Raw genomic sequence first — 27798 nt, forward strand, 5'->3', positions numbered from 1 at the left:
TTGTGGCCATTTATTATGCACCACAGGAAGGGGATATGGTCCTTGAGCCCCAGTGACTTGAGGGAGGGGCCCAGCATGGTCACTTCAGAAAGCATCCTCCTTGACAACATCTCTGTGCTCCTGACGCTGCCCTGCTGCCTGCAGAGCCTTTGAGGGGACAGTCGGGGACATTTTCCTGCAGTGCTCCCTGGGGAAGTCTCTGGGCATCTCACAGAACAGGGGAGAAACTTCTCACGCAAACCTTGGAACCCTTCTGCCCCCAGGACCTGAGCAATACTTCCTATGCCCCCAAAGCAGCAGCCTCCTGAGGAAAACAGCTCTGGCCACCTTAACTTCCAGCTGTATTTCCACAGACCTCAGTCCCAAGCCTGACAGAAAGCCTGAGAGAACATCACCTCCTACTTCTGTTTCTCTCCTCTCCTACCCTGGCCACAGCCTCAGGGCATCCGAGCCAGACACCCAGCTCCCAGGTTTGTGTGGAACCGTGTGAGTAAGAGAACATTCTGGACGGCAGGTTTGTGTCCTCTCAAATGCATATATGGAAGCTGTAACCCTCAGTGTGATAGTACTTGGAGGTGGGTCTTTGGAAGTGATCAGCTTTAGATGAGGTCATGAAAGTGGGGCCCTCTGATGGGATCAGTGCCCTCCTAAGAAGAGGAAGACATCACAGGCCTCTCTCCCTTATGAGCACACAACAAGAAGGTGGCCACCATCTACACCACAAGAAATGGGTTCTTCCCAAACACCCAGTGTGCAGGTGCTGTGGGAAACAGAGGCAGAAGAAAAATTATTAAATTTCCTTATCCACTGACAAGCCCTTAAAACAGGCAGAGTGACACTCCTCTAGGGACTCAACTACCCCCACCTTAAGGCTTTGCTAAGGGCAAAGGGCAATCCTAGCCTGACTGATCCCTACCCCCAGCCAGGATCCTGTAAGTCTACTTTTTAACAATTCCTTTGGAAACTTTATCTCTAAACCTCCAAGATAGTGTTGGCACTCATTCCCAAGCATATGGCCCACTGATAGACATCTAAAGGGTCTCACAAAAAGGTTTTATTACTGGTAATGAATGACCTTTCCCCAGACAATAGCTAGCCCCTCAAGGTCCTAGAAATCTTGCTTCCAAAATTCTTTAGAGACTTACACCATCCCTAACCCCCTCCCCAACTTACAACTATACAATAGACCACCCCTCAACATCCCGGGGCAGCAGCTCTTCCTGCCCACGGGTCCTGTCCCCGTGCTTTAATAAACCACCATTTTGCACCAAAGACGTCTCAAGAATTCTTTCTTGGTCATCGGCTCCGGACCTCACCCCACCGAACCTCACCTATGTTCTAGAACTTCACCACCGGGGCCTTGATCATGGACTTCCCAGCCTCCAGAACTGAGAGGACATAAATTGCTGAAGTCACCCGGTCTGTGTCAGGTCTGTTACAGTAGTCTGAACTGAATAACACTAAGAATCTCTTGGGGTTCCCCCCGCAATGGCTGCAGAGAGGCTTTTAGTCTGCCTGAACATCACTGTTACCACCTCCGGGAGACCCTGCCTGGGATGGAAGCCCGCTTGAGAAAAGAAGAGTGAGTATGGGGCACGGGATGGGGTGGGGGATGGGCAAGGAGGGTCCAGAATCTTGAACCTGGATCCCATCTTTTAGACAAGACTCAATGCATGCATTTTTTTTCCCCCTGCTCAACTCTCTTTGGTTGGGTTTTTGGCATTTACACTGAAAAAATTCTGAGGAATTGTGTGGCTCATTCCTGTAGAATTCCTGCGTCCTCCTCACCCAACCTCTGCCTCCGTTTGCTCATCTCCAGCCTCCCTCAACTACCCTTATCCCACCTGACTTGCCAAAAGTCTGGTTCACGAATGTGCCTGTTTTCAGTCCCCGTTGAATGTTTGCCTTCAGGCTGAAGGAGCCTCTGCATTTTTTTATTCATTTCTTTTAATGCTCTGTGGCCTTTCCTATGCAATCTCTCCATTATCCTAGACAAACACCAACAGGTAAAAGTTTCCCGATGCCCTTAATGAAACTTCATGAACTCCTTCTTCTTAGAAAACTGGAGCCCGCTACCATGGTCAAATAGTTTATGATCCTTCCAGGCAAGGAGCTCGGGAGAAAGGAAGATGTAGAGGCACCTTAAACAAACAGTCGCCCGGGGCACTCGGTTTGGAAGATGAGACTGTCAGGGGAGAAATAGTGCACATAAAAGTAAAAAATGACTTCGGTGACCGTGCAAGGGTGTTTGTGTTGCACTTACATGGGAGATTTGGAAAAGGTCTCCAGAAGCTTTAAATGGAGGAGAAATGTCATCCTGTCCAAGATGTCATCTCTGCAGACGGACTCCTTGAAGTAAACGAGAGTTCCTACACACTGGGTACCCTGGAGAAAGTTGCTATGGATCTTTTTTTTATTCAAGATTTATTTATTTATTTGGGAGGGGGGGCAGAGGGAGAAGGAGAGAGAGAATCTCAAGTAGACATGGTGGGGGGAGGGCTCGATTTCACGACCTTGAGAACATGACCTGAGCTGAGATCAAGAGTCAGACACTTAACTGATGGACCCATCCAGGTGTCCCAAGCTGCTGTGAACTGTAACTCATTATTTTATTCCCTCCACGGGGGCCAAGTCAAACCTAGTCCTCAGATGCATGTTGCCGTTAGAAAATTCAAGATCAAGCATCATGATGATAATTCTCATTGCCCCGTCCTTGTTCACCACCACCTACTGGCCACTTGATCGGTGGCAGGCACTGGGCTACACATCTTACAAGATCTGCGAAGTGAGTAATATTAGTATCTCCCTTTGACAAGTTTCAGGTAGGATAGGGTACTTAACATCAGTTAGCTAATCTGTGTGTGAGTCATGCTTTAACCTAAGTCTCTGATTCCAAAATTCTTTTGGGGGAGGGGACCCATCCACATGAAATGCATAGTGCATGACTGCTATGATCCTAATTCACACCCTCACTTTCTACACAGACCCATATGCACCCAACATAGGCACCCACATGTGCGCACACTCACTTCCCTGCTCCAAGGGCTCCAGCTGTGTTATCCTAACCCCAGATGTTGTGTTCTAAGAAGGAGACCCCAGACACAGCCTGAAGCATAAGCAGTGATCCATTAGAGCCAATCATGGCAATTCCAACCCCCTTCCTTAATTTGCTTACTGAGTGGTCTATGATCCAACTCTGTCAAAGGAGACACAGTGAGAATACACCACCAGAGCTTCATGAAAATGTTTCTTAGATCTTCAAAAAAAAGAAGAGATGCAAGGAAGAGAAAAGGCTCTTTTTTCTGCTTCTGAACAGTGATGTAAGTTCAGGAGCCACTGCAGCCATTATGTGCTCCTGAGCGAAGTGAGATGGCATGCCAAGGATGACAAAACAGAAAGTTAAAAAAAGAAAAAAATCTGGCCTCTTAATAGTATTACTGAAACTGAACTGGCCATGCTAGATGCTATTCCAACTTGAGATTTATGATCTGAAAAATAAATCCCTTTATTTATTGAACCGCCGCAACTTAGATCCGGTGAGTCTTGAAGTCAGACACTTTTGAAGATACTCCTAATATTTCACTGCCCATTTGTGAGAATTCCAGTAAATGAGAGACCCACTGATTCACATTCTATGCCACTTCTCCTCAGTTTTGACTCCTCCCATCTTATAGGTGGCAATGGTCTGTTACTCACTAAAATATTCTCTTTCCTACAAAAATGAAAGAATGCAAGCCCTCAACCTAACACATGATTATTTAGTTATGTTGCATCAAGATGTAGCACACCCATCTTGCTGGACTCCTTTACTCCCATGACAGCCTTGAATGAGCAAGCGATCACATTGGGGAGCCCAAGCAACAAGGAGCTTTAGGAAACCTCTCAATGCTCAGGGTCCATCAGACACCAACAAGGAACTGAAGCACCTTAAAGGCAGTCTTACAGATGACCCAGCTAAGTCGTATGGAGACTCCTGACCCATAGAAACTTCGAGGAAAGGAATAGGGGTTATTTTAAACCACTACACCTGCAGCCATTTGTCATGCAGCAATGGAAGCGACCTTTGATGTTAGCATCTGCATGATGCTAAGAATGAGCACTTCCAGGAGCTTCCTTGTCTCACCCTGGTTCCCTCCTCGATGTAACATTTTTTGGCAGGTACAGAGTTTGGGAGGAAAATTTGACTGAACTGAGTCATATCTTGCTTTATTCTGTTCAAACTAGCATTCCTGTTTTTCCCCCTATATGAGGTATTAAACACAGAAGGATTAAAAATATTTAGTGCTTTTTGGTGTTGACCTAATTATATTTTATAAAAAAAAACACAGCTTAAAAAAAAATACTAGTCATCCCTGGGTTTTGTCTGTATCCATTTTTACAACTGCTCATCTACATGACCTGAGAAAATACCTATTCTTTATTTCTTGCCAGATCCTGGTGAAAACCAGCATTCAAGGAAAGAATTTAACAGTGATCAGGACGCAAGCCAGAAGAGGCAGAATTTCCAGGTTGGTTTTTTTTTTTTTTAAATATAAAAATTTCAGAAGATCTGTAGTCAGAGAAACTTGGGTTTAATTCTAGCTGCTCTATAATTCACAAGGTGTATGACTAGAAAAAGTTATTTTTCTCCTAGCCTCCTGTCCCTCATCTAAGAAATGCAGAGACCAAGAATAACCACCACATGCAAAAGCTTTCATGACCAACGACCAGGAGAGTTCTCAGCCTGGTACTCGGCACAGCACCCACAGTCAATAAGTAATAGAAAACATTTAATAAATACCAATTACATGTCAGATACTGAACCAAAACTTTATTTTCATGAGTCCATTACACTTTCATCACAACCATGTAGTTGTATCATACTCATTTTACACATGGTAATACTAATCTCTAGACGGACCAGGGAACTCACCCAGAGTTCCATAGATCCTTAGTGAATCAAAAGAGAGCGGTTTAATTTCAGGGCTGACATCACCACGCTTCCCCTCTCCTCCCCAATGCCCACTGTTAATTACTGCTCTTTAGCAAAAATTTGATTTCCCTGTACTTTTTTTTTTTTTTTTTTTTTTTAAGAACAGGCCTATCTGCTAACATGACGTGCCCTGTATTATCAGGTAATGATACAAGGAAATGTGTCTCAGGTTGTCCTTTGAGAATTGCTTTGTTGTAACACATCCGTCTCCTTCGCTTTTAGAAAAAGTTCTTTTTCTTTCTAAAGGGAGAGACTGGGGCTTCTTTGTCCCTTTAGTCCTTGTGCTTCTCATCTGATGGATGCTCCAGACGGAAGTTACAAAGTAGCCAAATATAAATCCGTGAAGTCACTGGGCGTGCCCGTGCCCACTGAACTGTCGCCTTTTTTCACACAAACGCCCAAAGCCGGGAAGGAGACCCCCTCCTCCTCCTTCACCCACTCCCACCCAGCACAGAGCAAGAAGAAGAATCTTGTGGACTTCACCCCATCCTCTTTGCATATGGATCAACAAGATTACTCCTGAGTGAACGTTGAGGGACAACAAAAAAAATGCAAAACCCTGACGTCAGAAACCATGATTATGAATAGGAGCAGAGAGAGTCTGGTCCAGATAAATATATATTAGTCATGAGTTTGATATAGATCAGAAATATTTCCTTCTGCTGTTGCCCACCCAGGTGGAAAATTGATTCCGCTGCTCTGCCAAAGCGCCCTGTGTCTGTTCTCCATCAGCCACTGGCGATCTTCATTGATATGGCACTGACTGTCTCCGGTCAGACACGTAACCACAACCTTAGTTCCAGTAAGCATTTCCTGCTGTAGGAGGATGAGGGAAACAATCTACAGGTGTTACACTGGAGAATTTCATTAAATTATCTCTCCAACCTGCCCTCAAACCAATCCCGTAGTTTACTAATTTCGTAAATCTAGATGTCGCTCATTAAAGGTAGGACATTCAAGTATTAAATTCCACTGATCACACAGGATAGACTAGTTGAAAAAGAAGCTGGATTACCTTTTTTTTTTTTTTTAAGATTTTATTTATTTATTTGACAGAGAGAGATCACAAGTAGGCAGAGAGACAGGCAGAGAGAGAGGAAGGGAAGCAGGCTCCCTGCTGAGCAGAGAGCCCAATGTGGGGCTTGATCCCAGGACCCTGGGATCATGACCTGAGCCGAAGGCAGAGGCTTTAACCCGCTGAGCCACCCAGGCGCCCCTGCTGGATGACCTTTTCACGGAACTCATATTCAGAATTTGCAACGAATATCTGCGCCTTGACACCTCAGCATCCATGCCCCCCCTTTGTGCCGGCCATCTGTGGATTTTTAAGGACATCTCCCCACTTTCCCTTCCCAGGATACATAATCAATCCTAAAACTAAACCAAGAGTCAGGCAACTTGTCCCGAGAACACTCAGATCCGGGTGTGTTATCTAAGCCTGATCAAGGAGAGTTCATGGAGGGGCTTTCTCTAGAAATATGAGGGAGAAAGGGCTCATGTTTCTTCACTGGGCTTGACTTTGCAAGGACTTGTCCTTCCAAGACCTTGACTTGTCCTAGAAATGATGCTGCAAATAGAAAAGAAATATTGTCTGGGAATGGAATCAAGAAAAGATGTGGAGTTGAGTGATGAAGAAAGAGAAGCAAGTTACTTCTGTCAGTGCAGCCCAACCTGAACTAGATCTTGCCCTGTTCTGTTCAACCGTGTGAGCCAGTAAATTTAAGTTTTCTACCTAGGACAAATTGGAATGGATATTTGACACTTGCCACTAAAGGAGAGCAAAAAGATACCATCTCTGGTAGTTGTTAAATGAAGATAGATCATTTCCTTGTCCATTTTGATTAAAGCAAATAAACAAAAGAGGCCCCATTGCACATCTGACAGGCATGGCTGGAAGCACTTTCCATCAGAGGCTCTAAGTTCTGACTGTTCCATCCGTCTGGTTCATACGACCATAGAGCGTGAGCTAAGAGCTCAGTCTACAAGCCAGAGCAGCAGATTCCAATCCCATTTCACCATCCACCATGAAACCAGCATGCCCTTTTACCACCCTGGGCTCTAGTCTCCTCATCTATAATAAAAGCATTTTCCTTCCATGGATATAATAAGGCAAGAATGGGATAATTTTTGAGAACTATACCATAGGACAGTATCTGGCATGCTGTTAATGTAAATGAATGAAATGTCAGTCTTAAAATCTCATTCACCTGGGAGCTGTCATATTTATAATAAATGTTCTATATCAACCGACATGAATATAGATCAACCACAGATACCAGTTTTTACATTTTTAAACATTTGCTTCCTTATCTAAAATCACCTCTTCCCTGCTGGGTACCCACTGCCATTTTGCTCCCCATGGTCTGCCATCCCATAAGTACACTGAAAAAAAAGCTCATAGACATGGTTTCCCTGCTTCTTCCCATTCTATCCCAAACAAATTGAACTTAGAAAGGCACTTAAAAACTGATTCACAGGCATGAGGAAACAGTCGGTTATAATTAATGCATTGACCTTACTCTATATGTATAATCCCTCTGTTTAAAAATGAAGAACATGTCCTAGTACAGAAAAATAGGTCAACAATATTAGAGTCTGAGGGACCTGCAATAGGTTCATGGAGCAGTTGCTACATGACGGAGGAAAATTACCTGGATAGAAGAAGTAATTCAGCCTAAATGGTGACCTTTTTAGGGCCTATTTGGATCCATGATCCCCAAAGAGACATTTCTAGTTAAGGGACTTAATTAGCATAGTCCTTCATTAATTCTTCTATATCACAACATCTATTAGCATCTACTTGTGTGACAGACACTCTGAGATGGGGGAGAGTGACAACAGCTGATAGTATATAATCCTTGTCGTGAAACTTTTCCCACTCTAGTGGGGAAGACAAACCCAAAATAACAGAAAAGCAATGTGATAATATATTTCAATAACTATGTTCCCATTCTTTCCTAGGAGCTATATTAAATGCTGGTGATACAAAGATGAATTTTCCCCAAAATCGTACCCTCGGAGAACTCAGAGCCACATGCCTGAGCCGTTATGTAACGTGGTAATCCCATGCAGGGCACTGCTGTGGCACATGGGAGAAGGAAGCAATTAATGATGTCTCTGAAGAGGAAGTTGGCTAGAAGGACTGAATAAATTCTGTAACAGATTTTTTAATAGGATGCTCTCTGGGGACAGGTGGGTAAGGAAGGTTTTGAGCGTTCTTGGACTAAAAGGAAACCTAACCATGACCGGATCCCCAGTGCTTAGCATGGTACTTCATAAACAAAGCTCAGCCTTACACGAAGAACCCAACTGTATCTCTTCCTACCCCTGTGACTATAAATTTATTGGCTGAGAAGCCATCTTCATATAACATGGTGAAAAGACCCACGCCTGTGAGTGGATGTCCGCTTTCCTCTGAAGAAGGCACCTTCAGGGAGCACAAAGGAAAGACTGTAAGACTTTCTCCAGGGGCAAAGTATTGCCATGGGCAGAAAGTTAGATACAATCTAAGACCTCTGTTCCGCTTATGTTCCATGAACAAAATCAACGGTTTACTGCAAGACAGCCTCGTGTGTTTGCAGAAAGGGGCTTGGCATCCTTATATCTCAATGAGCCAAAAAGGAACAGCCCCAGAACATAAGCTCCATGAGAACAGGACTGGGTCTAATGTGGGTGTTCTCAGAGCCAAACCAAGTGACTGGCACAGACGAGGTGTTCAATAAGTAATCTCTGCACAGATGCCTGATTTGAAATTCAAATGGTTGATGATTTACAACCTATAATTTCCAGAATGCAGGGGGAAAATGATCGCTCAAATGCCGTGGTGGAAATACAATTTGCTGTGAACCTTACGGAGAGCGTATTTGGCAATCTGTATCCAAAGCTTTGAACATGTGTCTCATCATCGTCACCATCACCATCATCATATAAGCTCAATACCTCTTAGCGGGTAATGCCAGGCACTGTGCCAAGTACTTAATATGCACGTGTTCATTTAATTCTCCTCACAGCTTATGTGCTAGATATTCCTAGTAACTCCAGGCTCACCTGCAAGGAAGCATTCTTGGAAAGAGACATGGCACTGAGCTACCCAGTGAGCAAGTGACTGAACCAAAATTCAAACAGAGCCACATCTAATGGGAGACTCAGGCATCTCACGGCTCCGGGACATCATCCCCACACAGATAATGTAATGCATTTTTTATTGTGCGTACCATTTCCACTAATTATATGAGAATAATTCTGGGCTTCAAAACCCAAAGTGTAAGTTTTGCTTAACGTTCCTGCCATGTCATTTTGTGTCATGCTGAAATTATATTTCTTAAGCCTCTCGTTCACATTTCTTCGCAGAAATGTCATTTCCATTCAACAGTTTGGAGAATTTGGGGGACAACAAAACAGCTCAAAATTAAGCGTCAGGTGCCACATCTGTTCAAACCTATTGGTGCCCCACACTGCAGACCCCTGCTGGCTGTCTCTCTTTTTGGGTCACCTTACCATTACATTTCTAGAATGAGCTTCTTCTACACCAAGTCACCCCTCTCATTTGTTTTTATATTCACACCTACAGACCTCCACTTTAGGCAAACAGGCCATTCAGTGAACTGGCTTTCAATGAAGTAGCCCATACTTCCTACTCTAGGGCAACCAGGGGAAAACATGCTGAATTCTTTCATTATGCAGAACAATTGACCTCCTTCAACTCCTTCACTCAATCACTCCATTTTAGTGATTGGTTAAATAATTTACTCTGGGATTGGTTAAATAATTTACAGTACAGTAATACAACAGAATAGTAGAGAGCAAAGAAAAAATTATATTGTACAAGAACAGTTAATAATCTGGTAAGACATTTAGAATATATTGAGTGGATAAATATATTAAGGTTACAAAAAGGAGAAAACACATTACACCCTTTCTAAGGAAAAATTTAAGTTGCATTTGTGTATATCTACATCACAGTTTTTAATAAAAGGGGTTTAATTTTTTTTGCATTGTGGGATTATAGGCTCTAAAAAACTATACAAATGCATACATAAATATATAAATTGCAGACACTGATGAAATCTGGAAGAAAATTCAAAATACTTGTCTGTATTGCCTAATTACTCTAAAACAAGTGTTACAGGATGTGGCTCCACAAAGGCAGGAATTTTTGTCTGTATCCCATTCTCTAGAGTGGTCCCTGAAATGTCATAGGCACTTAATATGTAATGTTTGAAGGTATAAATGTATATTATTTCATTATATAATTTTAAAGGCTATTTTTTAATTAAATGATGCTGAAAAAATTAATCATCTGTAAAGTAAAAGAACTGGTTATCTACAATATAGCATGTACCAAAAATAAACTGCAAAGAGATATGAGGCTTGGGTATAAAATTTAAGTGTGTCATCTTATCTCCAATCTATTCCTCAAACAGTCCGACTGATCTTTCTATAATACAGTTTTGGTCATATCGCACTTCTGTTTAAAAACTTGGAAGGCTTTCCCCCTGCATTGGTATTAAAGCTTAAAATGTAAAAAATACTAGGCTCAGCCTCGAGGCCCTGCATGTATGGTACCCATCCACCACTCTACTTTATTGTTTTCTCTCTGTCGATCCCAATTGCAATCGGATTTTTCTCTCCTTCTCGAAGACCTCTAGACTCTTAAGCCTTAGGGACTTCCCACATGCCATTTCCCCTCCTCCTGAAATGCCTCCCAACAGAATTCTCGTAACTAAACAATCACACCTCATCTCTCAAATGGGACTTTCTGGATATTTGCATGGTTTCGAAGCATCACCCCACAACATACACATTTATTAGAAAAGGAAAAATAGTAACTCTATAGTACAGGAGTTGGCAGATACCTCCTTTTAAAAATTAATTTATTTTTATTTAAATTCAATGAACATATAATATATTATTGGTTTCAGAGGTAGAGCCAGTAATTCATCAGCTTTATATAATATCCAGGGCTCATTACATCACATGCTCTCCTTAATCAAGTGGACAAATCTTCCTGAGGCTATGGACTGGGAAAAAAAAAATTACTTCTATAGTACTCCTGCCACAAATGAGGAAACACCATCAAACCCAAACAAGGATAATTTCTGTACAGACACCGCTCTTCAAAAACAGTGAGGTCCTGAAAAACAAATACTGAAGAACTCTTTCAGATTAAAGGAGACCAAACAGACTCAACAAAGAAATGCAGGAAAGAATTCTAGACTGAATCCCAGACCAAGAAAGGACATTAGTGGGACAACAGGAAGAATCTGAAAAGGTATGTTACAGTATAGTCATTGTTAATCTCCTGGTTTTGTAATTTGTATTCTGATTATATAAGAGAATATCCTTGTTGGGTTTTTTTTTTGGGGGGGGGTTGTTTGTTTGTTTGTTTTGTTTTAGAAAATACACACTGAGGGGCACCAGGGTGACTCAGCCAGTTAAGCAGCTGCCTTCGGCTCAGCTCATGATCCCAAGGTCCAGGGATCAAGACCCACAATGGGCTCCCAGCTCAGCAGGGAGCCCGCTTCTCCCTCTCTCTCTGCCTGTTGCTCCCCCTGCTTGTGCTCTCTCTCTCTCTGAAATAAATTTTTAAAAAAATACACCACTGAAATATTTATAAGTGGCATCATTTGTACAACTTAACTCTCAAACATTTGAGAAAACAATATATAAATAAATATATGTACATACACACACCCAGGGGTGGGTCCAGATTATAAGGCAAAGTAATAAAATGTTAACATTCGGGGAATCTAGGTGAAGGAGATTTGAAAATTCTTTATTCTATGTTTGCAGGATTTTTAATTAACACTTTTATTTTGAGATAATTACAGATTTGCTTTGTAAGAAATAATCTGGAGAGATGTCTCACCCACTTCATCCAGTTTCCTCTAGTGGTGATTTCTTGTAAAACCATCACCCAGTGTCATAGCCAGGCTGTCAACACTGATGAGGTTGGCACAGATACAAAACTTTATTCTCACAATGCTGCTCATTGACCTTTCCTAGCCACACCCCTTCCCACTCACCAGCACTCTCTGACCCCCAGTGACCCTAATCTCTCCCCCATCTCTATAATGTGATCCTTCTAAGAATCTTAAAAAAAAAAAAATGGAATCATACAGGCTGTATGCATTGGGGATTGGCTTTTCACACTCAGCAAAACTGCCTAGAGATTCACCCAGATTGTGGTTGATATGAGTAGTTTATGACTTTTTATTCGAGATAAATGTCCAGAAATCTAATCGCTGAGTCAGAAGAGCCACACATTTATTTTTTTAAGAAACTGCCACACTGTTTTCCAGAGAGGCTATACCATTTTAAATTTTTCTCAGCAATGTATGAGTAATCCAGATTCTCCTCATCCTTACCAGTACTTGGGATTGTCATGATTGTTTTTCTAATTATAGCCATTCTAGGAGACAGTAAACATATAGTAGTATCTCACAGTAGTTCTAACTTGCATTTTCCTGAGAGCTAATTTGCACATCTCTTCATAGGCTTACTTTCTATCTACCTATCTTCTTTCCCCCTTTGTGGCTATTATAAATAATGCTGCTAAAAATATCTGTGTTAAAGTCTCTGCGTGGGCACATTTTTTTAATTCTCTTGGTTATATACCCAAGGGCAGACTAATGGGGTCATACGGTAATCCTATTTTTAACATTTCAAGCAACTATGAAACTGTTTTCAACAGTGAACGGCACCGTTTTATATTCCCCACTGGCACTGTATTAGGGTTTCAATGTCTTCAAATCCTCATCAGATCTTTGTATTTCTATCTTTTGATTTTAACTATTCTAATGAGTATAAAGCAGCATCTCACTGTGTTTTAATATACATTTTCCTAATGACCAATGAAGTTGAGCACATTGTCACATGCTGACTGGTCAGTCAGCCATCTTCTTTGGCGAAATTTCTAGTCAAATCATTTGACCACCTTTTAAATGGGTCGTCTATCTTCTTATTACTGAGTTATAAGAGCTCTTTGTATACTCTGGATACAAGTCCCTTATTTATTTGATTTGCAAATCTTTTCTTCTAGTCTGTGGTTTGTTCTTCTGCACTTTCTTGGTTTTTGTCTTTTGAAGGACAAACATGATAAATTTTTATGAAATTCACAGGTATTGTTCATTGATATATATTATTTATATATATGAGAAAATAACTATTTGGAAAAGATAAACTGAACTATAAACGTGTGTTGGTCATAGAGTTGGCTTAGGATCACAGAGATGAAGTAAACACAACATACAGTTACAAGGGAAGCAGTCGAAAGTAGTATCCATATCAAAGCATCCATTCTAAGCCTCATTATGAAATATGTGGCATGACTATTTACACACAAATCCCTAAGTCTGTCACAATATCATTGTCTTACTAGTTAACAGAGGTTTCTCCCAGTTTAAATGTCAGTCTTCTTAAGTGAACCATAAGGAACGTCATTAATGAGGATTACAGGGCAGTATGAAGCCAGTATAGTGAGGCACGGATATTTTTGTTATAATTGAAGTACCACTCAGACATTCTTATTAAAACCTGAACTTTTTCACACTACGCATCTTTACCATTCATTAGGTCATCCTTGGAAAAAAGGTTTGTATGAAATGAAAACAAAACACTTCTCCCATAAAATATATATATATATATTTCTGTGGTAGGAAAAACACCTATCACAAATGAAACCCAACCAATAAAAAAATATGCTTTTCAAGCCCAATTTATGAATGTCTCTAGAGAAACAATGTTCTTTAGGTTTTTTAAAATAACAAACAGATATTTCACATACCTCACTTATTTTCAAAGAATATATATTTAAGAATATGAACACTAAAAATAATGGAAAGTGGATGTTCAAAAAATACGTTTAGAAAATTAGCCTTTAAAATTGTTTTTCCTAGTAGAATCACTTTGAATCATCAATGAAGAAACACTGCAGCCCATTTTTTCTCACTACTTTGGAAATAGAGAATGATGTTAGTTCCATGTAAGAGACATAAAAAGCCAATAGACGAGAAATTGACTACCTGCGGATGGTTTTCTCTAGAAGAAGGACACTGTGTCCCAAAAATGAAAACTAGACTAGAATTCCACTAGGAAACTGTTCAAATGATCCTATCAATAATTTACACACTATGATGTTGAATGATTTTATTTTAACAAAGAACATTCAGTGTTGCGTGTTTAATAAGGAACGAGCGTATTTGGATACGTTATAAAATGTTATCCTACATTGCCTTACTTTTTTTCTCCTCAAATAGTTATTAATAAATTATTACACTCAGTTAAACTGAACATCACTTTATAAAGTCCCAATTATCAGAATAATTATTCAGGGATAATCCCTGGATATTTGCTGACCTAGAGATTCAATATTTGTTCAGTGAAGCAAAGTGCTATTATCCTAGGGTATGTCTTTTAAATGTCTACATTTTGAGATGAAGTTGTTCCCCTGTCAAATGTTATTGGCTATTTGATAAGCAAATCCCATAATTAGCATTATTCCTGACTGTCCCCTTCTCATTCTTGTGTTCAACAAACTTGTAAAACACTGTATACTTGAAAGTGTGCATGTTGCCAATGCTTGCAGAAGACTTACTAATGTAACATGTTAAGCACTATGTGTACATTCATACAGCAACCATATGAATGAAAATTAGGTACTTCATTGTAAGAGGAGGAATTTGAAGCATAAAGAGAATCAGTAGCTTTCTCAAGGGGTCATACCGAGTAAATGGTAAAGTAGACTTTGTTTTTAGAGCTCAACTCTTAACAGCCATGCCATACTGTCTCCTTATTAAAAATTTAAGCGTTTTCCAAGCAAACACAAGTTTACAATCCTTTATCTGAAACCCAAGGGGCAGAATTTGATTCGGTGTTGAGAACTTTTTAGTTCTAGAAGGGGACTACAGTTACTTGGTAACCAATCATCTTACTATTTCTGCAGTCTAATGTATGAATGAGGGTTACTCATGCCTTGAGGGTTACTCAACTTGGTTTAGGTTATGTTTTATCACCACATGAATTTTGGCATAGTTTTACCAAAACCAAAAAGTCTGATGTTCAGAACGCTTTGTACTCCAGAATTACAAATAAGGGATATGTGAGTCTGTGTTCTAAGGCAGAGCTGTTGCCAACTTGGTGTCACACCGAGTTCATCTAGAAGCTCGTGACACATTATGTGATCCCTTCTGCCTGTCCAACTTGACTCTTCTGCAAACCACAGCCTTCTTTAGAGACACTGCCACCAGACACACTCGGATTCTGAGCTTCCACAGCCCCCGACATTAATAACCCCAGCTTTAAAGCACCCGCAGGAACATGAATTCAGGGGGCGGGTTGGGGGGGGAAGAAACTCTCATTATCAGGTGATTTTTTTTTTTAAGTAATAACTTCAGAGCCTACTTTTTAAAAAACTTTTCTTGGAAGGAAACTACTTGCACTTTTATATATAAAGAACTAATCTCACCTAAATTCTAAAAGTACACCCACAATAAAAAAAAAAAAAATGACAGGAACATGCACGAAATTGTCAGCAGGCTGCTATTAACAATGATTTCTCATGTTACATTTCCATATATTTCCTTTCAGTTTTCTATACACATTTCCACTTAGTCAGTAAACATACTATCTGTGTTACTTGCTGCTCAGTGAACAAACACTAGGTGCTTGGATTACAACAAAAAGTTTCTGACTTTTTACTGTCCACAGCCCAGTAGAAAAACCAAGAATGAATTTCATTAAGAAAACATATGGGGGAGCGCCTGAGTGGCTCAGTGGGTTAAGCCTCTGTCTTCGGCTCAGGTCATGATCTCAGAGTCCTGGGATCGAGCCCCGCATCGGGCTCTCTCTCAGCAGGGAGCCTGCTTCCCCCTCTCTCTCTGCCTGCCTCTCTGCTGCTTGTGATCTCTCTCTGTCAAATAAATACATTAAAAAGAAGAAGAAGAAAACATATAAGGAAAAATGCAAATAGCACTTTCAAATAGATACACTAAAATCTCACTGATTCAGTGAGATTTAACTAATAAATAATAAATTTAACTAATTTAGTTAAATTAGGAGGGAAACAAAGACAAATATGAATTAATCTAAATTTATGGTTCTTAGAACTTAGAAAAATGTTGACAGTTTTATAACTTTCAACAGCCTCTACTAATATTAATAAGGAAGTGGAATAAAGAAAGCTAAAATTTCAAGTGAAACTGAAAAGTTTTAGTACATTCCAGAAATATAAAAACTGTTGCATTGGAAAGTTTATTAAAATTTACTTTTAGTTATTTATCTTATTTCATTACTAATTTCCTTTAAAAACCCCATTTTAAAAATTGTACAATGTTACATTTTGCCACATAAGGCGTGAAACGTGGCAATTTTCAGAAGAATGAACTGCAGATTTAAATGGAATGCAGTAGAAATCTTGTGATTTGCCATGTCATGGATGGAATCAGCAAGTATTATGCTGAGCAAAATAAGTCAGTCAGAGAAAGAATCATACTATATGATTTCACTCATATATGGAATTTAAGAAACAAATCAGATGAACACGGGGGAAGGGAAGGAAAAATAAAATAAGACGAAAACAGAGACCTAGACAAACCGTAAGAGTCTCTTAACTCTAGGAAACAAACAGGGTTGCTGGAGGGGAGGTAGGTGGGAGAAGCGGTAACTGGGTGATGAGCATTAAGGAGGGCACTTGATGGAATGCGCACTGGGTGTCATATGTAACTGATGAATCTCTTAATTCTACCCTGAAACTAACAACACTCTATATGTTAAGTCATTTGACTTTAAATAAAAAATTTTTAAAAATATATAGAATGCGGTATCATCTGCAAAATGTCTAGTAAGTGATCAATACCCACAGTCAAGAATCTGCATTTAACTTTTGATTGTCCCAAAACTTAGCTACGAATAGTCTACTGTTGACCGGAAGCTTTACTGGTAACATAAGCAGTAGATCAACACATATTTTGTATATGATACGTATTATATAGAGCATTCTTAAAGTAAACTAGAGAAAAGAACGTTATTAAGAAAATCATAAGGAAGAGGAAATATATTTACTGCATCATATTGTATTTATTGGAAAAAACATCTGCACATACCCATACAGTTCAAACCGTGTGGTTCGAGGGTCTGCTGTGTAGTACATACAGTCAGTGCAGATGGTGGGGCTGTAGCATATGTCCTAGAGCACGTAGCAGTCCCATGTAGCTACAGAACACTAACAACAGTACAGCCAAAATGACGTCCTGAACAAACTCAGTAACAGTCCCTTGGCCTAACCTAAAATGCAGTTTCTCTGTTTATGGTTTTACAAAACCTGATAGAAAAATTCAGTCAAAACTCCATCTTTTGATCTTAAACAAAGCAAAATAAAACCAAAAAAAACAAATACTTAGAGTGATGGATCATTTTTGTTACAGAACTGATGATTTGTTTATCCATCTGTGGTCAACTGAACAATAGAAAAATTGTTTCAAACGATGAATTAACCGGCAAATGTGGATATTATTTCTTTTTTCCTGAGCAATTATTACATGCCAGGAACCATTCTAATACTACAGAGGACTATTTCATTTAACCTACATGTCCCTATCAGAGAGCAGACACTATTATGAAGCCTATTTTATAGTCAAGGAAACTGACCTACTGAGAGCTTAAATCATTTGCCCAAATGCTACAACTAAAATATTGTGGAGCTGGGATTAGATTCTAAACAGAATTAATCCAAGTAAATTACTTACTTAATTTGTAAATCAGCTGAGAAGAGATAAAAACAGAAAATTAAAAGGAGTTCAATGGAATCATTTACGAGGACAGTCCAGACATTCTCACCACAACCCTAGAGATCAGATTTTCTTGCTTCCAAAAATGATCAGGCCCTGAGACAAACCGAACAGTCTTAAATTCCACCCCCCCAAAATAAAACAAGGTAGATACAATGTCAATTGATTAATTTGAGAGAAAAGTCCAACTATCAAAGGAATGATGAAGGCTCAGGTTGGCAAGATAAGACTGTGTTTCCTTCGTTGCCACATAACAATCAAGCTTCATGTAAAATCAAGTCATAATCAGAAGACATCTGAAGAACATGCCATGAAAATCTGCTCTCATACAGAATGGAATTACACAAAGTCTGTCTGCTGAGTCCTTCACCATATTACATAGAAATTACAATAGTGCTGATGAAACAGCAACAAACAAGTATGAACCAAAAATGCTTTGGCATCAGCTAAGCTTCACTTGTAAATTCCGTAAGAACTGACCAAACTCCCACAATATGCCAGAGACTAAGACCACCACAGTGAATAGGACAGATCAGTTAGATCCAATAAAAAGCTAACCTGGTGCCCGACAAAGATGTAAGGAATTCCTTCCACACCACAGACTGGTTAACACTCCTTTAATAACCATTTATGTAAAAGACACTGCCATGAAATGTTTTGCAAATATTAATTTGTTTATCACAATCATCCCAGGAGGTAGTGTTAAAGAAAAAATTATTCATGACACTTATTAAAAGGAGGAGGCAGACTTCTTTTTTCGGGGGAACTAGTGCACCCTGGTTTTGCAGCAGAGGAGAAAGATTAGGTTCAGTTTTTAATACAACAAGGGAAAATGGGGATTTATAGCCAGGGACCAGAGTGGGGAGGTGTAGTTGGCAGACAGAAAATTACTAAGGGGTTAGGGTAGTTCTTGCTAAGTAACCTAATAGGTAAAGGCAAGCCAGAGTGATAAGATACTGAGATATTACCTGGAGGGTGAAGAATTTGGTCAGATATCAATGGAGATCATGTACCAAGGGTGGGAGCGTCTGGCTAAACAGACTTAGCAGGATTCGGGCCAAGAGTAGAGATGTAAGCTCAAGGTCAGACAGTGGGCTCAGAGGAGCTCTACTAAAATTTGGTCAAGGACAGAATCTCCTTGGGATTATTATAATCCCTATTTTACAAATGAGAAAACCAAGGTAAAATGTGGTTGAGTAACTAGGTTACTATCATACATCCAGTAGATAATGGAGCCAGGAAATCACTATCAATGCTGCTTTAAGAATAGAACTGTTTATTTTCTTGGTTCCCTTCCCCCCAACACACACACACACACACACACACACACACACACACACACACAAATCATCTTCATATAACTGCATGAAGCTCTCTAATTTTAATTCAGATTTCCTCTGCTGGGCAGTACGTAGGATGGGAATTGCCAACATTTCTCACAAACAAACTTTTGCTCTATTTCCTCTGCTTGCTGACATTTTCTTTATTAAATAAAATAAATCAGGGACCTAATCTGAAATGAGTTGGCATGTTTTCTGCCCTATCCAACAACATGCCGATTTTCTACGTTAAGAAGGCTCTATGAGCTCTATACAAGGATCTTTCCCCTGAGTTTTTTCTACGTAGCAATCTACTCAGATCAAAGTTTCCCCTTCCTGAAATTCCTCGTAGCAGGGGTTCTCATCTATAGTTCTCATCTATAACATTTAGGTAACATTTAGGAATCTACTGCATGGAAAGCTGTAACATTCTTAAAAACGGAAGTACACCTGCCTGGCCCTTGCCTTGTGGCTTCTACCCCTCCCCTCTCCTTGCCTGGAATGCACAAGTCATAGGCTTCTGCAGCAACTCTGAAGTCATGAGTAGAGGCCATATGGTTGAGAAAAACAAAGCAGAACTACATACCAAAGCATCATGGAGCTACCATTTCATCTTGGATTTCTTCTTCAGCCCACTTAACTACGTGAGAAACATCAATGTTCACTTGGTTCACTCATTACAGTAGAGTTTATGTCTCATGCACCGGAAAACGAGCAAAAGTAATACACACACCGACTCTGAAAAGGAACTTATTGATGTGATTTTCTCATTCTTGGTGACCATCTCACTGTAACTACCCAGTGCTTACAGTAAATATTACTAATCGAGGAAATGTCACTCAATAAGGTGAAGTGCATATTTTAAGCAATAAAAGAAAAAAGAAAAAAAGAAAAAAGAGAAAAAGCAAAAAAGAAAAAAAAGACATTACTCAGCAATTGCTTTCCCTCTTGTTTCTATCTGTTGTTTCTAGCACTCTTCCTTCTCCTGGTTACTGTAGCCTATGAGTGCTAGAGAAATAAAAGCTGCATTTTGAATTGAGGCCTCTGGTATTGACCAGTTACTTGGAACAATAGTGACCCTAGGAACATAAAAACGGAGGGTAAAGTATTCTGAAATATTCACGGAATACAATGCAAATCACGCAGCCTCAATCTCAGATATGATCTGATCTGAATTCAAAGAACTTGAACAGGTCCTTAAATTGACTCTTTATGAAAAGGACTGTGAGGCTTTCTTTTCTTTCTTTTTTTTTTTTTAAGATTTTTATTTATTTATTTGACAGAGACAGAGATCACAAGTAGGCAGAGAGGCAGGCAGAGAGAGAAGGGGAAGCAGGCTCCCCACTGAGCAGAGAGCCTGATGTGGGGCTCGATTCCAGGACCCTGAGATCATGACCTGAGCTGAAGGCAGAGGCTTAACCCACTGAGCCACCCAGGTTCCCCTGGACTGTGAGGTTTTCAAAAGAGAACATATTCAAGTACATTCTCACTTTTCTGAAAGCCCACTCATAACTTTTCAAGCACCTTTGCCTCAAAACCCGCCACTTCCAGAAATGCAGTCTTCATCTGTAAGTGGTTTTGTCGCAATGATTAAGGAAAGAAGATCAGAGAATCCAATGGTTCGGATTATTTCGGGAGAGAGGTGGCATGAAAAATGATCCCTGGCATATAATTTCACTTTTGAGAAACAGAAAAGCTAGAGGGATTAAAAAAAAAAAAATACAGACGCTAAGGTCTCTGAACTGCCTTGGAAAGAGAAAAACTCTGCTGCCATAACAAGTAGCAAGGTTTATTGTTTTGTTTGCAGACTGAGGTCTGCAGAAAATAAATATCTGTAGCAGAGGGAATCTAGAGATAATGAACATCCAGAAGTTCGACTACACCCCGAGGTATTTGGGGAATCGTCTTACTGACAGAGAAAAAAGGAGATAAAGTAGCAGAGAAGAAAATCTTAGCGGTGGGGAAACAAAGAAGAGGTTACAAGAGAGAGAGCCTTGGATGGGGAAGGCACAGAACCCCAGCCCCAGTCAGGGGCCACATCCGCGCCGGGCTGATTAAAGAACAGGGTTCACTTGAGTTCTGCCGGCTGGCCTTTAGCATCTGGAATGCTAATCAGCCAGAGAAACGGTTACAGTCCCACAGAGCCCACTGGGCACCTTAAATCATTCTCTTCCATCCGCTGCATCCCCCTGCAGGGAGCACAGGAAGACCATCACCTCAGGGGAGGTTCCATTCACGGACATTTTCAGAAAATGCTTCTAAGTGAATGGTACAGAAGCATTGGTGGTACCAGAAAACTCAAGTCGAAAAGAAAAGAAACTCAAGTCAGTCAAGTTCATTTCTCTTCCCTTTTTATGAAGTATGTTTGCTCTACCAAATGATTTCTTTAGGAAATGATGTGTTAGAGGGGTTTTTTTTTGTTGTTGTTTTTAATTCATGTCTCAGGCCCCAGATTATTTCTAATACCTTGGCAATTAACACGGAATTATTAACACTGGGTTATTTGGTGTTCTGGAAAGCAAAATTTTAATATTCCTAAGGTGAGCCTGAGTCATTGCAAAATGGCAAAGCGTCTGATGAATCAAGTACCTATTCAAATTGTCTTTATTCACTCACATATGAATTTATTGATTCCATGAATGTCAGTCTTGTCCCTATGTCCAAAGCATTCTTCTAGGTGCTGATGCATTCAGACAACTGTACTAGACACAGATTTTGCCTTCAGCATGTATATGACAGAAGGAGAAAACAAGCATATTTATAAGGACATGTGAAAAGTAGGTGAGGACTTCAAGGATATAAAATAATCTGGGAAACCAGTATGGGAACATTTTCAGCTATGAGATAAGGAAAAACTTCATAGACACAGTGTGTGAACCTGACCTTTATGACTGTTTAGAATTTAGTTATGATGACCTAGGAGGGAGAGAGGGAACAGTCAGCTAAGGCATTATAACTGGAAAATGCGTTGTTCATGGAGAAAGGTAAGCGTATGTCTGGAGAACAGCACTCATCAGAAAGTGAAATCATGTCCTAGGATTGTCTTTCCTATTATCCAGTAATAGCTGTACTGCCAATTACAAAGTTTGCATATCAACTCACTTTCACTGATGTAAAATTTTTTTTTAAATTGATTCATTTTCTTCCTTAACAACACTTTATATTGTACTTAAAAATATTACAAACAAGCAAAAATAAATAAATAAATAAATATCGTTTGACACAAATAGAACATGGATATAAATAAAATTTAACTGAAAATAAAGCAAAATTTCTCCAAGCCTTGTTGGTTGCTTGAGGTCTGTTGTCAACGTTAAAAATAGAGATTACTGAGAGTCAGGGAGGGATTAGTACCTACTAGAACCAAACCAAGAGTTTCTTTCTCTCTTTCTTTCTTCCTTCCTTTCTTTCTTTCTTTTAAGATTTTATTCATTTATTTTCAGACAGAGAGAGAGAGAGAGAGAACAAGCAGGGGAGCAGCAGAGGGAGAGGGAGAAGCAGGCTCCCTGCAGAGCAGGAAGCCTGATATGGGGTGGGATCCTAGGACACCGGGATCATGACCCGAAGGCAGATGCCTAACCAACTGAGCCAGCCAGGTGCCCCCAAACCAGGAGTTTCTGCTTGACACAATGTAGAAGGAACCAGAAGAAAAGAAAACCAATGTCTCATCATTGAATGCTACTTAGTGTTCCATCTGAGTTCCATAAAAACGTAGCTTGCCCAAAGAAGTAAGCGGCATACTTTGGGAAAATCAACCTACAGGAAGCCTTGGATTCAAAATATAGCTCTACAATAAAATAACAAACAATTCTATGTGTTAAACTTTGTTGCAAAGATGTCTGCAAAGATGAGACAAAGATGTCTCCCCCCTCTCTCCCTCTCTCTCTGTACATATGTGTGTATAACATATATAATATATATATAGAGAGAGAATAATACATAGTATTATAAGTATACCAATTATATATTATGTATGTCATATGAAAGAGTATATAAATATTTATATATATATAGAGAGAGAGAGAGAGTTGACCCTTGAACAACACAGGTTGGAACTGTACAGATCCACTAACGTGATTTTTTCAAAAAATACAATATAGTACTGTAATGTGTTTTATCTTCCTTATGATTTTCTTAATTTTATTTTTCTAGCTTTATTATAAGAATACAATATACAATACATTTAACATACAAAACAGATGTTAATTGACTGTTTATGTTATCAGTAAGGCTTCCGGTTAAGTTTTGGGAAAGTCAAGTTATATATGGATTTTTGACAATGCGGGGGGGAGGCAAGGAAAGGGGAGGCTTAGCACCTTGAATCTCTGTGTCATTCAAGGATCAACTGTATATATAGAAAGAGAAAGTGACAGAGACAGAGAGCGATATCTAAATGTACATTTACATTTGTATCCTTTAATGTCAATAAATACATATATACATATATACAGATATAGTAGACGTAGTAGATAGATCCATATATCCATATAAAAAGAGAGACACAGAGAGAGAGAGAGAGACAGACAGGTAGAAGAGACCTCTGCCTATTTATCTGTCACAGACAGAAAGAGAGAAAGAGACTGGTATATTATACTATATTATATTATATTATATTGTATTATATTATATTATATATTAGACTTGCATATAGTATTATAATCCTAAAAATAGAGTTAAGTGAAAGTTTGGGACCAAATCATGGAACTTCAGACCTGACAGTACTAAAAGTACATATTTCAGAAAAACAAAGGCACATCAAAAAATGAGTATGTCAATAAACACAATGGGACACAAGATGTTAATTCCAAACTTACAAAATTCGATTTTAAGTGCTAATCAATATTCATGTCTATATACACAAACATATATAAATTTGTTTCAATTTCAGAAATTTTTGAAATAGGTTACATTTATTTGTGTTATCAAACATCTTCGGTAATGCTCTCCATCTTCCAGGCAAGAAGAGAACAATTCAAATAACCAGCTGCCATCTATAAACCTCATCAAGCAATAATTTTGTCCTTTTTGTGGGGGATGGTATTCCCCCAGAGATGTGACTGATCTCTTTTTTGTCTGGTAAAATGACTAACTATTTGAGTATTCCAGCAAAAGTACATAAATGACTGTTGCTTACAGTCAAGACTCAATTATCCATATGCAAATAATTTCCGATGTGTTCGTTATCCCAGTCTGCCATTATCCTTCTGCCAAGAAGAGTTTTCTAGGCCAATTTTCCCCACTGCTGATTGGGATATACTTAGAAAATTCACAGTGGTTTCAGCATGAGCCTCAGCAAACCATAATTAGGTGAGTCTGCTGAAACAAAACACAGCCAAACTAAATAATGCATTCCAAGACCAAGTATTGACAACAGTAGATGCTGTAAACCTCGGAACTGCCATGCATTGGCACAGACAAGTGAAAACTACATTTTATCTTCATTTTATACTTGAGTCTATGTGAAAATGGAGGAATAAAGTGCTTGATTCTCACATCTGCCCTCTCACCCAAGGTACTCATTTAAAAAAGAGAGCTGAGAAAGCATTTGTATATCCAGAGGAAATGTCTCTGTCAGTGATGTTGAGAAACCCAATTTGTCATTCTTTCTTTATCCTCCAACTCGAGAAATCATACCATTCTGACTTCCCTTTCTCCTCACCTCTTTCCCAGGGGACATAAAAGAAAGGAGGCATCCCACTTGATGATATAGGATTACAGTTCACAAGTTAATCAGTAGTGGGCTTGTCCATCTAACAATTCTAACTAAAGACAAACTGATAATGCCCTTAACTGGAAGAACACATTGTAGGCAACTGATAGCAACTTTCACTCTCCTGAGTATTGTCTGAGCATTCACTATGTGCCAGGCACTTTGCTAAGCATTGGTAAAATGAATTGTGTTACATATTTATTATTTAATAATAATAAGTGTAAGGTAGGAACTGTAGGTATCCTTATTTGACAAGTGAGGAAACATAATCAAAAATATTAAGTCCCTTGTCCAAAGACACAGTGAGAAAGCAGCAGAGGCATGGCATGAACCCTGGGACGCCTGACTCCAAAGCCTTGCTTCCCCACCTTCTTTTCCATTTCCAGATCCACGACATGATAGCACAAAAGGATCCCAAGCCAGAAACATTCACTATGATCAGTTAAACTTAATAGCTTAACATGCTCAAATGTGACTGAAGCCTAGAGTCCTCACAAAGGAGAGACAAAGAAGCTGGAAAATATCTGGTGGCTGGAGGACAGTGAAATGAAGGCCAGAAGCCCAAAGGTCATGTCATCCCCCCCTGCAGATTTCTGTGTTGGCTGTCTCAAGGCTGCTGCTTAATTTTGTTGTCTTTTCTAATCTATTTATTCAAAAAAGGTCATTTCAAACTCAATGTCTTCTTTATGGTGACATACTGATCTTTGTCAGAATTTCCAACTGGATTTACTAAAGCCTGAGAAGGTCAATGGCACTGAGTCACGGGCTCTGACCACCCTGCAGTGGGGACTCCTTGGCTCCCCTGCTCTTCAGTCTTTCACTAATCACTCCCACTATCCGTTTAATATTGTGGTTCATCAGACTAAATCCCTCGTGTTGGCCTGAAGGACTCAAAGATTCAACACTACTTCCCATCCAATGCCTTCTATAATCAAGTTTTGATTAAGTACAATGCATAGGGCAAGTAGGAAATTATATTTTATATAAGAGGAATCTCAGGGATTAAGTTTATTTTCAAAGAGTGCCAAAGTGTGGGCTAGGCTCTGTGTAACGAAAGGCCAGAGAGAGAAGTGTTCTGTTCATGTGAAAATTACAAGGTCCGGGGTATCTCTTGTGCATACATTAAGTCCCTTTTATATCTTCCTCTCAACACTGAAAACTGACTGTCCTTTGAGGAAGCCGATGCTCTGCCTCTCTGAGTCCAAGTGTTTGGGTAAATCTGGCCCAGGCCTGGCTGCTGAAGAAGGGAGGTGTGTGAAAAAGGCTGAGGCACATGACCCAGCCCCAGCCAATCAGCATTGTCCATTCCATCAGTGATACTGATGGGTTCCAAGAGGAGTGTATGACCTAGACAGGACAAATGAGACTTATTTTAGGACTTTTTCTGGAATATTTAAAAAATGGCACCAAGGAGGATGGTAGAGTATAATCCTGGAGCGGCTGGTAGCCATCTTGCCACCACAAAGAAAGAGTGCCCGAGAGAGAAGACTCCCCACCGCCCCCAACACACACACGTAGAAAAATTCCTATGATGCTATTTGAGCCCATAGATCTATTTGAAATTATGTCTACCCCAGGACCTCTTAAGTCCTAAGATAATGAATTTTCCTTTTTTTTTTTTAATTTTCTTTTCTTCCTGGACTAGGTTAAGGACGAATTCAGTTCACTTATAAGCAGAAAAGTTCTGATTAATAACTCTAAGACTAATTTTAGCTTTTATCTTTTTTAAGGCTACTTTTAAAGTGAAGAGTTCTACTTTCCTTCCATAATAAATACAGATACCGTAAGCTTTCCTCGCTAAGGTAGGGTCTTATGCAGACCATCAAATCTCAATGTTACAGGAGGAGGAGATTAGCTATAATAATTTTTGGCTCTGAAGCTACCCTGGAAATACGAGATTATAAAATAAGCAGCTGATACTCATTTATTTTCTTTTTTCCTCTAAAAAATCAAAGGAAGTATTAAAAAAACATTTAAATATACATCTATATGTAATTGACCCATGAATTTTTCTGATTGGTAGAGACAGAGACAATTTTATTAGTAGGTCTTCAAAACCTATCTTCTACGTCGGCCGAGCTAGCTTACACATAACCTGATAGGTCGTCCATGCAGCATGCTTCCTTCCATGCCCCAGCTTCCTAAAAGTCAGGGTGGCAAGTGTCTAGTTTGGTGAAAAAGAAATTGGAAGAAGACATAGCACCAGCCAATCACCTGAGGTCCTCGAAAAGGATCTGTCATTAGTTTTCTCTCATCCACCAAAACAACCATTGAAAGCCAAATGATGGGGAAAAAAAAAAAAAACAAAAACAAAAACAAAAAAAAAGAAACCAGCTGTCTGGGGTAATCATACAGCTGTTTGGTCATACAAAGGTTACAGAGTCACAGACTGTCTAAGCCTCAGTGGCCACAGGGACCATCTAGCTCAAACTCATTCCACTTTGGCTCCCTACAGCCCATTTTTCATTCACCAGCAGAGATATCGTAAATGAAATGAAAAAATACAATAGAATAGAATAGAACAATACAGCAAAATCTTGAGATACCCTACTGAAACGCCCCCTACACTTCCCCTCTATGCTTAGAATGGCCCATATTCTGATTCACGCCCACCTGTTCTCTTCATCTGTCTAGACTCCCCTTCCGGCCTCAGTCTCTGATTTTTCTTTTTCTCAGACGAGTTCCTTCCAGATTCAGGCCTGTTTACTTTACTCTCGAATCTCTCTCACCCAGACAATTCCAATTCCTCCCACAATCTCAGTTTACATTTCATTTACTTAGAAATTTTCTTTGGCATTACTAAATAATTAAAACTTCTCATTCAAGTGTTAATTGAACACGCTATATATATTCTTGACATCTCCCATAATCTTTCATTATATAGTTAATGTAGACATCTTTCAATGTTCGTTTGTCCGCTGGTCTTTGATCTATGAGGTCAGGGGACTTGTTTGCTTTACGACAAGCTGATGGTCCCGGCACAGAGCAGGTATTCAACACGTGTATTCGAAG

The 27798-nt window shown here is 39.6% G+C and overlaps 1 long non-coding RNA gene across 1 annotated transcript; it reads left to right on the forward strand.

Annotated features, from left to right (window-relative positions):
• The first annotated feature begins 2712 nt into the window (after positions 1–2712).
• On the forward strand, positions 2713–4668 carry LOC116880019. The gene is made up of 3 exons (XR_004385154.1): positions 2713–2785; positions 4432–4508; positions 4634–4668. It is a non-coding gene; the product is annotated as an uncharacterized LOC116880019 (long non-coding RNA).
• Positions 4669–27798: the final 23130 nt, after the last annotated feature.

The sequence above is a fragment of the Lontra canadensis genome, unplaced genomic scaffold, assembly GCF_010015895.1.
Source record: "Lontra canadensis isolate GAN:19392208 unplaced genomic scaffold, GSC_riverotter_1.0 scaffold65, whole genome shotgun sequence".
Classification (NCBI taxonomy): domain Eukaryota; kingdom Metazoa; phylum Chordata; class Mammalia; order Carnivora; family Mustelidae; genus Lontra; species Lontra canadensis.